Raw genomic sequence first — 14,644 nt, 5'->3', positions numbered from 1 at the left:
TTTTCAGGGCAGTGTTTCGGCTGCTTGATCAATAACCTTCATCAAAAGGTGAGAGCAAGAATGTTTGATATGATTGCACTGTGTCTTATTCAATCCACAAATGAAGGAGCCCATGTCTTCATGCAGTAAAACCAAAAAAATCACAGGGAGTGATGATCTCAAACACTAGAGAATCTAACCCTTGCACGACATTCAGCTCTGGATCACCACAGCATTAAAAACATCTATTTCAGGATGCTGTTCATTGACTACAACTCGGCCTTCAACACCATAATACCACATACACTCATCCCTGAACTAGGGCTGGGGACCCTTCTTCAGACTGAAGATGCTCAAACTTCTAGCATCCACAATGCTTTGTGCCTTTGGCTTCTGGACCATCTATCCAGCAGACCTCAGTCAGTTAGAATTTTTCATAACATTTTCTCTCCCTTTTTCCCCACAACACTGGTACTCCTGAGGATTGTGCGTTCAGTGCCCCCGTTCTACTCTCTGTACACTCGTGGTCACGTGGCCAAGTAAACTCAATCTTTGTTCGGTGTGGTACTGCTGTTGTTGGTCGAATCAACAACAATGAGACCGATTACAGGAAAGAGGTCAGGACCTTGCGGCATGGTGTTGGAACCACAACGTAGCCCTCGACGTCAGCAAGATGAAAGAGTTAAGGGCCCGTCCCACTTGGGCGTCATTTGCGCGTCCGTAGGTGGCGAAGATTTCGTGAAACCCAAAATCCTCGGGCGCCACGCGCGTCACTGCGTACGTCACCATGCAGAATGCGCGCAGAATGCACACCACGCGTGCTTTGTGACGCGTGAAGGATTTCGCGTAAATGAAGCGCAAATGACGCCCAAGTGGGACAGGCCCTTTAGTTATTGACGGAAGGAAAGTTGGGGCGGGGAGCGCTGTGAACACAACCTGGCCTCAACAACAGCTGCTGGAGAGATAGTCGACAGCTTCAAGTTGAAATTAGATTTTGGAGACACAAGCAGTTGGTTTACAAAGAAGACAGAATGCTGGAGCAACTCAACGGGTCAGGCAGCATCTTTGGAAGACATGGATCGACACAAGGAATTGCAGATGCTGGTTTCCAAAAAATGACGCAAAGTGCTGGAGTAACTCAGCGGGCCAGGCGGTACACCAGTACTTTGTGTCTTCAAATTAGATTTTGTTAAGTATGTGGTCATCCTGCAGTACCTGACGAGCCAGTGTGTAGTCTCCATTGTTTTAATTTAGTTTCGTTTATTGTCACGTACCGAGGTACAGTGAAAAACCTTTGAGTTGCATGCTGCACAATCTCACAAATGTACACAATAGAATAAGTGTGACAAGGACCTGCGAACAGGGCTTGAGAACAGTAGGAACAAGATGGGTACCATGTAATCTCTCAGCTCAGTATCCACCGTCTTGTCTTTCAGCTGAGCAGAGGCAGGCAGGCATTAGCCACAGAGACTTCCCAGGAGGGATGATTTTCATCTGATTTCATGAGATATGATGCAGACTGAAAAATGAAATTCCGCAATGCAAAGCAAGTGAGCCTCTTCACACAACAATCCATAACTTTATCGTAGTATATATAGCACACTAATGATCGACACTGAGAACACAGATGATACCCTCAAACATCCAGCTGTGCAGATCCACTGACAGTGAATGTAAGATGTAAATTAATGAATCTCAGCTCCTATTAGTCTTTGCTACAATACTTCTGTGTTTCCTGATGCGCTCAATTAAATGACTTCAGGGAATCACATAAAAACATTATCTCCACTCTCCGGGTGTAAACAGTGCCTTTTAGATTATTTTCACAAATGATGCGAGATAATGTAACTTATTTATACATTGTTCAATTGAACAAAAGGACTTTGTGTGGGAATTGATATTCCTGGAGGAGACGACTGTAGCCATCTTGTGCCTGGCTGTTATGGTGGACCAGACAGCCCTCTTGCATTTCTGAAACAGTTTAGTTTATTTTAGTTTATTGTCACATGTACCGAGGTACAGTGAAAAGCATAGGACCTTTTGCCTGAAATGTATTTAAATCAAAAACCTCCTGATGATGGATGTCATCAGCTTGTAACATCGAGTCAATTTCTTGTCCGGCTCCCCTTTCGTTTCAGATTTCCAACTGCTGTCCCGCCCAGTTCCAGTATCATTTCTTTCCTCTCTCTTCTGTCCTCATTCATCTCCATCCATTTGCATCTCCTCCACTCTGATCACCATCTCCTTACATCCAATGCCATGACCATTTGGTCTCCATCGTATCACAGACATTCCTTTCGTCCACAACCTTCCTCCTTTTCTGCAACTTAAAACACACTTTCATTTTTAACTTTGCCTTGCTCTACTGCAAAGGTCATCGATCTAAGACATGAACTTGGTATCTCTCACGGTAGCTGTTGCCTAGGCTGCTGAATATTTTCAGCTGTTTCTAGTTATATTTCATTGATCAGGACTTTGGGAAATTGTGGGAGCACCTCCATATTCTCAATAACCTTTGTCCCCACCATGGTAACAAGGTGTAACTGCTGTGGGGGAAAGTGTTTAAGAGCTGGCACCCTTTTCCAAATGTTGCACAATAAAGCATTGGGAGATGAGCTAAACTTGGTGATGGCCCGTCAGGAATTCATCAAGCCCCGCTTTAGTGCTTGTTTCTCAGTGGAAGTCACCCTAATACCATTTTAATAAGTTGAAATCTCTCAGACTTTAGTGATAAGCTCAGTCAAACAATGCATATGCTATTAATGTTGGATTGTCTAAAAGACAATGTTCTAATTTTCTCCATTTAGACCTATTAATCTGTGTCATCTCTTTTAATTCAGTTAAATATGGGTGAAATTAAGTTGAATCAAAAAGATATGGGGCAAAAGTTAATTGAATTGAATTGAATACTTTATTGTCACATATGACAAGTCACAAATTCTTTGCTTGCAAACCCAAGGTATGCATAGTCACCAGATAAAGGATGCTGTCAGCTCTCTGGAAAGGTTCTAGCTCCGCTGCTAGAGGTCATAGAAAAGGGATCCCAGCTATATGTGTTAATTTACTCTGTTTCATGTAGCATAATAACAATACACAGGATACATGATGTGTAAAGAATACAAAAGATATCTGCCTGAAGAAAATACATTAAAATTGAAGGATCGCCAAGCTACACTTACGGGATGGGAGCAGGGTGGTAGAAGTCGTTTATGTACCAAAATAGTGAGGTCAAAATTGTGAACTATTTCTTGAAGGAAACCAGGGCCTGCCTTCTAAGATTAATTAATTTTCCTTGACTTATTTGATGCCAAAGGATAGTTAATCTTAGCAGATTTGATTCACGTTGAACCTAAGGATATGATATTGGATGGAAATCTCAGGATAGCACAAGATACCCAGAAACAGTCAAAAAACAAGCAATGGAGGTTAGGAGAGTGGGAGATAGACTAGTTCTCTTCTCTTCATCTCTGGCTCTTATTGGAATCTATGCCTCCTTGGATCTGGGTCTATTTTCTTTACAATATTTTCTTCACAATATTTAAACACTTCATTGCAGTATAGAGTCTTGCAATGTGAAAGGATAAAAGATTAGGATTGCCTGTGACTTGGAATAGACCTAAAGCATTATTTTAGTTTTGTTTAACTTTAGTTTAGAGATACTGCGTGGAAAAAGGCCCTTCGGCCTACCGAGTCTGTGCCAACCAGTGATCCCTGAGCATTAACACCATCCTACACACAAGGGACAATTTGAAATGTTTTTAACCAAGCCAATTAACCTACAAACCTCCACATCTTTGAAGAGTAGGAGTAATCCAGAGCAGCCGGAGAAAACACATTCAGGTCACGTGGAGAATGTGCAAACTCCATACAGAAAACACCCATAGTTAGGATCGACTGTGCCACCACATTCTAAGAAGATCAGGAAGTTCTAATATTCAGGCTAATAATTATCCCTCATCTGACACACTGATGCATACCTGACCACATATCATCCTATTCTTAAATGTTAGGTTGCATGGAAATCACCTCAACCATTCACATAGATATTTACCTGGTACAACAGCAGGAACCATGCTACAGAAGGAATTCATTGGTTCTGAAGTATTTTAGAACTTGAGGTCAAGTGCTTTAGAAATGAAGGCTGCTTTTTCTTCTTCTACACAAAAGCATTAGTAAAAGCGTAAAAGCGCAAAAGTAAAAACACAAATGTATTCATTGAAATATACTGCGTAAATGACCTGAATTCTCTGATTGTGTTTTCTTCCTCATGTTAATAGTTCATTTTTCCTTCAGTGAGTTTGTTTTTAACTATTTTATTGGTTAGATATTCAGCATATTCTAAACACTCTCATGAAGCCCTTTATCACTGTAAATAAGAAGAATTAAGCTGTACCGTATAAAAATAATGGCTATTACACTTGGAGGCATGACGAACTGCAGAGGCTGGTTCACAGAAAAAGACACAAGCTACTGGAGTAACTCAGCAGGTTAGGCTGCATCCCTGGAGAACATGAATAGGTGACATTTCGGGTTGGGATCCTACTTCAGACTGGATGTTTCGGGTTAGGATCCTTCTACGGACTGCTTACATCTCAACAATGAATATATTTAACATGTAAATCCTATTTATTAATCATTTCTACAGAATCTATTGTTTTATTTGTATTTGCAACAGATTTATCTGCAGCAAACTTCAAGACGCGCAATGTTTACTGTTAATATTGTCCATAAACTCTTTGCTGTTATTAATATGGGGTGCTGCTCTGTTTTTTTCTCTTTTAACAAACCCAATGAAGCACTTTTTGAAAATTCCAAGGCAGTTTTCATTGAGCCGTTAGCACATTGCTTGTGGTGATACATCACCTTGAAGGAAGACTGCTTATTAGGAAATCTCAGCATGGATCCTGCATAAGTAGGTCCCATCTCACCAACTGTTGAATTGTTTGAAGAAGTAAAAGGGTTGTCAAATGGTAAATCCCACTGAGAGTGTGCATTTCATTTTTTTTAAAGTCTCTAGTGAAGTGTTGCACGAAAGGTTGATGAGCATTGTTGGGCTCGAGGAGATTGACAGTCGTGTCTACAGCTGGATTTTCAGAAATGGAATTGTTAAGGTTCTGAGGAATGTTGGTCATGAGTGGAATGCTGGATTGATCAGTTTGGACAACATATAACAGTGCAGCACAGGAATAGCCCCCTCCGGACAACAATGCCTGTGCCGAACATGATGGCAACTTAATCTAATCTTCACTAATTGCATGTGATCCAAATCCTTCCATTCACTCTATGCCCGAGTGCTACTTAACCTATTGTCTCTCCTTTGACCACAACTACTGGCAGCGCTTTCCAGGGTCACACTACTCACTATATAAAAAGAATAACCTGACGCATCTCCATTAAACTTCCCCCTTTCTGACCTTAATGCCATGCACATTACTGTTTGACATTCCACTCTGGGGAAAAAAGGTTCTGACTGTCATCCCTACCTAGAGTTCTCATAATTTCATATACATATTATTTTTTAGCTGTGTATATGTGGAGGGGGGAGGAACCGTTTGATCTCTTCCCCATACGGGGACCCGACTTTTTCCCTGTCGGGTCTCCGGTGTCGTTGAGCCTAACATCGTGGAGCCGGCGCCGGCCTCCAACCGGAACCAACCTGAGGGCTCTAGTCACGGAGCCAGCGGACTCGCCATCGCGGAGCTGACCAACTTCGGGATGGGGAGAGCTGTGGTGGCGTGCGGCTGCAACCCGACTTCAGAGCTTCGGAGGCTCCGGCCACAGGCCCGGTGGACAGGAACAACGGGAGCTCGCAGGTCCCTGGTGGGAGACCACTTTTCGGAGCTCCTGCAACGACAATTTCTCCCGCCGGAATAGCGGGGTTTAAATGACTCGGAGCGGGGCCTAACATCACGCAGCGCGGATTAAACGGCCGCGGGACTTACCATCGCCCGCCGGGGGTTTTAACATCATGAGCCCCAGTCACCTCGATGCTGCAGTTGGACTGCTGGACCACGGGAGAAGAACAAAGGGAAGAGATAAGACTTTTGCCTTCCATCACAGTGAGGAGGTGTTGGAGATTCACTGTGATGGACGTTTGTGTTAATTGTGTTAAGTGTGTGTCTTGGTTTTTTTTTGTAATGTCATGATTCAGATTCAGATTCAGATTCAATTTTAATTGTCATTGTCAGTGTACAGTACAGAGACAACGAAATGCAACGAAATGACTGTAGGAATGAAATTTTGTTCAAACTTTGTCTGTTTGAATGACAATAAAAGGCATACTATTCTTCTATATTAGGTCTCCCCTCAAACTCCTACACTCCAAAGAAAACATTCCAAGTTTGTCCAACCTCTCATAGTTGAAATGCTCTAATCGACAACCTCTTCTGCACCCGCTTCAAAGCCTCCGCATCCTTCCTGCAATGGAAAACTAGTATTGCACACAATACTTTAAATACAGTTCAAACCAAAGTTTTATAAAACTGCATCATGACTTCCTGACTACTCACTACCCCGACCAATGTAAGCAAACATATCATATACCTTCTTTTCCACTCTATCTCCTTGTGTTGCCACTTTCAGGGAACTATGGACTTGGACTCCAAGTTCCCTCTGTACACCAATGCTATTAAGGGACTTGCCATTAACTCTATACACTCTCCTTATATTCAAATTTGCAAAGTGCAACTACTTCACAATTGCTTGGATTAAACTCCATCTGCCATATCTCTCTCTCTCAATAACCTGAGAGAAATCCCATCAGGCCCAATGGACTTATCCACTTTGACGCTTTTCAAGTTGCGAGGTAAAAATATCTGTGGTGATACGAACCTTAACTGAAGAATATAGGTAACAAACAGAAATATGTTTAAAGTGCGAATAAGTTGATATGTTTTAAGATGGACTAATCTGGCCTGTTGCTGTTGGCTAGGGACAATTCCCACCATATGATAGCCATGCAGTGATGTAGGCCCAAGGCTGCAGAATGGGAGAGTGGATGGAGACATGATTCATTGTAGGTTCAGAAAAAATGCCTATGTGTACGGATATCACACTATCTATACCTAATTTGTCTTTAAAATGTGCTGTTTGATGGGCCTTTTTAGTTACGAGTCCAATACTTTGGTGAGGCTGAGGTTACATTTAGATCAGGTCAGGTAATGGTGAAAGATTTGCTTCCCAGTGAGCAGTAGGTGAACCAGGCACATTTTAACAACAAGCTAGTAGCTTCATATAGCTATTACAGGCACAACTATTTTATTCAAGATTTATCGTCTGAATTGAGATTTCCCAGCTGACATGGTTGGAATTGAACTCATGTCCTCCAATCAATAATCCAGGCATCTGACTACTAGACTGGAAATGTAACCATTATGCTATATTTAGAGCAGATGGGTACAGAACTTACTTTTGTGACCTACATGCTTTATGAATCCACAAATCAATCATTACCCTCGTCACTAAGTTCAACTGAGTCAGGATTGACCTCTAGTTAAGCATTTACAAATTCTCAAGGGATCCCAATTGACATCTAGTCAATTAGATGACAGAATCATTTCCTTAATCACTTGCTGCTCCCTTACTTAGCCAGTTGCTGCTGCAGCATTCTGTCTTTTTAAAGGTTATGTTCTATTTCTCGTGCCCCGTGGGTAATTTAATTTATTTTACAGTGGTTTAATGGCAATCTCCTCCAATGTGTTGGCAGGAAATTCTGACCTAAAGGGATCTCTGGACCATCAGTTGGTGCAGTTCATTTTAATTAGCTTAAACCAGAGCAATTTGGCCCCTGGAAACTTGGAATACTGTTACCTCTTGGAAACTTGGAAGACAAGTCAGCTGTCTACACATTGAACAGCAAGATGGAAAAGAAGTCAGCAAATGTCAAAGCTCACCATTTCATTATATAATCCTTATTTCAGGCCACACCTAGTGAAATTTCAAAAATTACTGCCTTACAAAATTTGTTTGAAATATTAAATAATTTTAACACAAGCTTTCTTGCGCCTGAACTCAGCAGTTGTCATTCCTCTGCCCGCTTGATGTTGGGCCAATGGTATGTTAATTAGAAATAATTCTGTGAAGCAATCACAATGAAAATATGGAACATAAATATAAATAAATGTAAGTGATTATCATATGCAGTACTTAAAAATTATTATAAAATTAGCTCTGGACCATTTGTGGACTTTACCTATCACATAATTCATAATAGGAATCGCTGTTGGAAAATGATATGCTGAAGAAGGGTCCCGACCTGAAACGTTGCAGGCCTTTCGCTCTACAGATGCTGCCTGACCTGCTGAGTTCCTCCAGCACTGTTTATGTGCTCATTATTATAATTGTAAAGCCTGATGGCCATTGGCGAGTATTGCTTCAGGTTTATGTTGGTGATAAGATCTTGAGAAGTGGCATCCTACTTTACGGGCCTGTTCCTCTTAGGCGATTTTTCAGCGGACTGCCTGCGACTGTCAAGCTGCCGGCAGTCACCTGAAAAATCGGCAACTGGAACGGCGACTGTCAGAGTGGAACACACACACAAACACATCGCTTCCTTCACCAGCCCGTGTGAATTTTTTAGACAGCGCTTCCCCCGCTTGCCCCGTCTAGAAAATTCACATGGTGCAAAGCCAAGGTGATACAGACACACACCGTGAAGAACAGGAAGGTTGGCGCTGTAATTAAGGCAGCTAAAACACAGTAGTAAGTCTTTTAAAAGAGGGGAAGAGAGGGGGGAGAAGGAGTGGAGACAATTTTTAAGAAGCCAGAGATACACGGCTGTGAAGCTTGGCGGACATTTAATGTACCCTTGGTTCTGAAAACCACTGCTTACCTTTTTTTTCCCAATGAGCTAATGAAATTCACCGGTCAGCACCGGCTGCAACCTACGAGAACTTCCGAGAACCTTCGACCTCCTGAAAACCCATTAAGACCTCCTGGCGACCCACCCACTACTCGAAAATTCTCACTACTTTCCATGGCAGCTTCATTCCGGTCGCCGCTTATTTTTCAACTTCACAGCGACCATAATTAGGCGGCGACTAGTTCCCAGATTGCGGGATCTCCTCACGACCATGAAGGCGACTGCCCGGCAACCACCCGCGAACATGTGGTGACCATGTGGCGACTGCATAGTCTCCTGCAGTCGCCTAAAAAGTCACCTGAGTTGGACATTTGTAACTTGAGTAAGGGTGTTATATCTTTCTCCTGCAGTGCTCTGATACCATTTAAAAGTAAGTTTGAGGCGGCACGGTGGCGCAGCAGTAGAGTTGCTACCTAACAGCGCCAGAGACCCTGGTTCAAACCTGACTATGGGTGTTGTCTGTACAGTTTGTTCATTCTCCCTGTGACCACATGAGTTTTTTCTGGGTGCTAAGGTTTCCTCCCACACTCCAAAAACATATAGGTGTGTAGACAAATTGGCTTGGTATAATTGTAAATTGTTCCTCGTGTGTGTAGGATAGTGTTAGTATCTGGTGTGAATGCTGGTCAGCGCGGACTCAGTGGGCCGAAGGGCCTGTTTCCTTGCTGTATTGCTAAACTAAACTAAACTAAAATAATCAGCCCTTGCATTTCCAGATTTCTGCCAATGTGGTTGGAAAATTGACCACTAACTGCTTGGCAACTGCTGAGAGTGACTCAGAAAGTTTACCATCCTCCAACCTGGAAAGTGCTTAACTCCATGCCACAGCCTGATCAAAGCTTTTAGTTCACGGTATTGTTGGCACAGCCTTGTACCTTACCAATGTTTTCATGGCTCAATAAATATAAACCCTTCACATAACTATGTGATGTAACAAATCGAGCAAAGTAGGGGAAAATACATTTAATTGTTAAATGTACATACACGGTGGTGCTGAAATAATTGCTGTTGACATTAAGCCATATTATCAAACTTACCAAAGCCAACTCTGAATTGTAAATCACTTATTTTATTAATGATCAGAGATTGCGCAAAGTCATTCTCATTGTTGTTCTCTCCCTTTTGTAGAACACAGAAAACTCAAACAAAATCTGAAGCTTACACTGATAAGCACATAAAAATTATGCGATATTAAAATTACTGATACTTTGTCAGTTAGTGAATCATGTTATAAAATTCTGCCTATATACTGGTTGGATGGTTTATATTTCATGGTTTGCACCAGGATAATGCCCGAGGTGACCATATAACCATATAACCATATAACAATTACAGCACGGAAACAGGCCATCTCGGCCCTACAAGTCCGTGCCGAACAACTTTTTCCCCTTAGTCCCACCTGCCTGCACTCATACCATAACCCTCCATTCCCTTCTCATCCATATGCCTATCCAATTTATTTTAAATGATACCAACGAACCTGCCTCCACCACTTCCACTGTAAGCTCATTCCACACCGCTACCACTCTCTGAGTAAAGAGGTTCCCCCTCATATTACCCCTCATGTTACCCCTAAACTTCTGTCTCTGACTATTAATTTTCTTTGTCCTCCATCTTCAGTGCCCAGTTTATCATCCTAATGTTCAATTCATAGATGACTCAATTTGATTTGGTATTGCCAGTTTGAGAGCCATTTTTTTAAATCAATGTTTAGATTGGATTGCCTTTTAAGTATGTTTCAATGTAAACAGTTAATGCAATATGTATACCTAAATTTCAAGAAATTACATGTGCAACGCTAACTGGCTTTTCAAATCAAGTGCAGCCATATAGTTTAGCAAGTCATTTAGCTTGATTTCTTTAAATCGTAACATTAGCACTAGAGTTCATCGTAGCAAGTTGACAGTTCATTTCATTTTGGATCCAATAAAGTCTCAGAAATAATTGTTAACACTTCTGCTCGTGGCAAATTATGGGGCATAACTTCAGGTAAGAAATGTCTCTGTTGTGTTCTGATAACTGTATCAGAATCTGAAAAACATCCTCTGGGTAGTTTAACCTGTTTGATTAACGTATTTATCAATTAATATTGCCCCCCCCATCACCAACATTTTGCTTGTTAAAGAAGAAGCCTTGGATGTACTGGAAGGGGAGAATTTACCATCAAATGAATTTAAAATGCAGATTTGGACATGGAAACTAAGTACCACAGATAAAGATAGAGAAAATGGAGGGGGGGGGGGGGGGGGAGCGAGGAAGAATAACAGCTTCTGCAGATCCAAGGTGACGCAGTGCACTTTTCATCAAAGCCTTCCTCACAAGTGCTGTCAATAGCGAAAAAAACAGAAAGATTGGCACTGACCTCGAAGAGGACTGAAAACCTCAGGAGAATTACAGTGAAAGGACATAGAAATGTCATAGAATTTACCGTGGCCTTGAATACGAACCATTATTGAAGACTGGCTTCAAGCTGAAGAAATATTGAATCACAACTACTATTATTGCAACAAAATATAGACTGTTGATTTAAGTGCAATTCTTGAAAAAAGAGATTACACCTTCAGTGATTCTCCGCTGAGATAAAATCAGGGAATTGTTGGCGTACCAAAGAGTAAATGTGGAATATAATTTGAAGTAATAAGTAGGGGGAATGGTGTAAGTAGGCTACATTTACAAGCTGAGAAAAGTCTATGCAATTGAACAGGGCAGTGGTTTGAGCCAAATCCAGTAGGTTGGGCTGAATCTTAATTGCCAAAAAATGGTGGGTTAGGTTAGTATCAGATGCTGAAATCCAGAACATCAAAGTGGGACAAAGTATGCTTGTAGTCTGAAGTGTCTCGACCCGAAACGTCACCCATTCATTCTCTCCAGAGATGCTGCCTGGCCCGCTGAGTTGCTCCAGCATTTTGTGTCTATCTTCAGTTGGAGGTTGTAGTAGGTACGGGTCCTTGCTAAGGTAGGAGTCGATATGCATCATAACCAAACTCTCAAAGAACTTCATCAACATGGACGTTTGTGCCTAATGGGCCTGTCCCACTTAGGCGACTGCAGGAGACTATGCAGTCGCCACATGTTCGCAGGTGGTTGCCAGGGAGTCGCCTTCATGGTCATGAGGAGTTCCCGTATTCTGGGAACTAGCCAGCCTCATTATAGTCGCCTCAAATTTTTTAACATGTTGAAAAATTAGCAGCGACTAGAATGAAGCCGCCATGGAGAGTAGCGAGAATTCTCGTGCTGCAGGTGGGTCGTTAGGAGGTCCTAGTGGGTTGCCAGGAGGTCGAAGGTTCTCGTAGGTTCTAGCCGGTGCTGACCGGTGAATTTCATCGGCTCATTGGAAAAACAAACGTAAGCAGTTTTCAGAACCAAGGATAACCGACCGGTAATGTTAATGTCTGCCGAGCTTCACAGCCGTGTATCTCTGGCTTCTTAAAAGTTGTCTCCACTCCTCCTCCCTCCTTCTCCCCCCTCTTCCCCCCCCCCCCTTTTAAAAGACTTACCGTACACTGTGCTTTAGCCGTCTTAATTACAATGCCAACCTTCCTGTTTATCTCGGTGTGTGTCTGTATCACCTTGGGTTTGCACCATGGGAATTTCACTCAGACAGCACGCCTCACGCTTGACCTGTCCCCCGCCTGCATAACGTGCTGGTAAAGGAAGTAAAGTAGTAAAAGTAAATTTATTTATATAGCACGTTTAAATCAACTCGCGTTGGATGAGAAGGGAATGGAGGGTTATGGTATGAGTGCAGGCAGGTGGGACTAAGGGGAAAAAGTTGTTCGGCACGGACTTGTAGGGCCGAGATGGCCTGTTTCCGTGCTGTAATTGTTATATGGTTATATGGTTGAGACCAAAGTGCTTTACATAGAAAAAAAATAATTAAGCTTCCGTACATCCATAGAAAAATTAAAATTAAGAAAATTGACACAACATATTGTATAATTCAACACAAACGGCCCCCCACAACAGAATAAAAAATTTCCACTGTGGGGAAAGGCATCAGAAAGTTCAGTCCTCTCCCTCTGTGATCACCCGAGGTCGGGGCCTATTTGTGGCCTCCGCAGCCAGTCCGATGTTTTCAGGCCCTCTTGCCAGAAAGCTGGAATGCCGGCATCGGGTGAACACTCCTCGGCGGCTTGGAAATGTCTGGAGCGACCGCTTCCTCCCCGGAGACCGCGGCACCCAAAGTCTTCAGACCGCGCTGGTTGGAGCTCCGACTCTGGTGATCTCGAATCCCAGGCTCCGCGGTGTTTAAATCTAGCGCCGCCTGCGACTGGACGCTCCGCAGCCACAGCTCCTCGGATGTTGGTCGGCGGTCACAGTACTCCGGAGCTTACCGCACGGTGACCTGGTAAGGCATCACCCACTCCGTGTTGGTGTCCCAGCGCTGCACCACCACCGAAGCTGTAGTCCCGGCCGATCCCGACAGGAAACGCTGCAACAGTCTGATGGTAGGCCGCGAGGAAGGGGCAAAGAAGCAGCTCGGAGGGAAACCGCCTCTCCGACCAGGTAGGGACCAGGAAAAGTTTCCCCCTTCCCCTCCCCCCACCCACCACATAAAAGAAGACCTCCAACAAACATTTTGTAGTAACAGGACTAAAAATAAAAATAAAAAAGGGTGAAAGGACGGACTGCAGGCAGAGCAGCCATACACAACGGCGCCCCACTCCTGCAGGTCCGCTAAGAAGTGATGTGTGTGTGTGTGTGTTCCACTCTCACAGTCGCCGTTCCAGTTGCCAGTTTTTCAGGCGACTGCTGGCAACTTGACGGTCGCCTAAAAAACCGCCTAAGTGGGACAGGCCCATAATGGTCAGTAGTCATTGAAGCATGTCACCTACTCTTCTTGTTAGATGAGTGGCTTGATGCATTAGTTGTGATCTATATCTAAGAAGGATTGTTTTCTATAGGCCCTTTAACTCACTTAACATAGAAACATAGAAACATAGAGAATAGGTGCAGGAGTAGGCCATTCGGCCCTTCGAGCCTGCACCGCCATTCAATATGATCATGGCTGATCATCCAACTCAGTATCCTGTACCTGCCTTCTCTCCATACCCCCTGATCCCTTTAGCCACAAGGGCCACATCTAACTCCCTCTTAAATATAGTCAATGAACTGGCCTCAACTACCTTCTGTGGCAGAGAATTCCAGAGATTCACCACTCTCTGTGTGAAAAATGTTTTCCTCATCTCGGTCCTAAAAGATTTCCCCCTTATCCTTAAACTGTGACCCCCTTGTTCTGGACTTCCCCAACATCGGGAACAATCTTCCTGCATCTAGCCTGTCCAACCCCTTAAGAATGTTGTAAGTTTCTATAAGATCCCCCCTCAATCTTCTAAATTCTAGCGAGTACAAGCCGAGTCTATCCAGTCTTTCTTCATATGAAAGTCCTGACATCCCAGGAATCAGTCTGGTGAACCTTCTCTGTACTCCCTCTATGGCAAGAATGTCCTTCCTCAGATTAGGAGACCAAAACTGTACGCAATACTCCAGGTGTGGTCTCACCAAGACCCTGTACAACTGCAGTAGAACCTCCATGCTCCTATACTCAAATCCTTTTGCTATGAATGCTAACATACCATTCGCTTTCTTCACTGCCCGCTGCACCTGCATGCCTACTTTCAATGACTGGTGTACCATGACACCCAGGTCTCGTTGCATCTCCCCTTTTCCTAATCGGCCACCATTCAGATAATAGTCTACTTTCCTGTTTTTGCCACATTTATCCACATTATACTGCATCTGCCATGCATTTACCCACTCACTCAGCCTATCCAAGTCACCTTCCAGCCTCATAGCATCCTCCTC

At 43.2% G+C, this 14,644-nt stretch overlaps 1 protein-coding gene across 1 annotated transcript in view; it reads left to right on the top strand.

Annotated features, from left to right (window-relative positions):
- Positions 1 to 14,644, top strand: part of LOC116978330 (A disintegrin and metalloproteinase with thrombospondin motifs 2-like) — a 225,808-nt gene that overhangs the window by 126,525 nt on the left and 84,639 nt on the right. The window lies entirely within an intron of this gene.

The sequence above is a fragment of the Amblyraja radiata genome, chromosome 11 (assembly GCF_010909765.2).
Source record: "Amblyraja radiata isolate CabotCenter1 chromosome 11, sAmbRad1.1.pri, whole genome shotgun sequence".
In the NCBI taxonomy this organism is placed as follows: domain Eukaryota; kingdom Metazoa; phylum Chordata; class Chondrichthyes; order Rajiformes; family Rajidae; genus Amblyraja; species Amblyraja radiata.
This window is presented reverse-complemented; position numbering and strand designations above follow the sequence as displayed.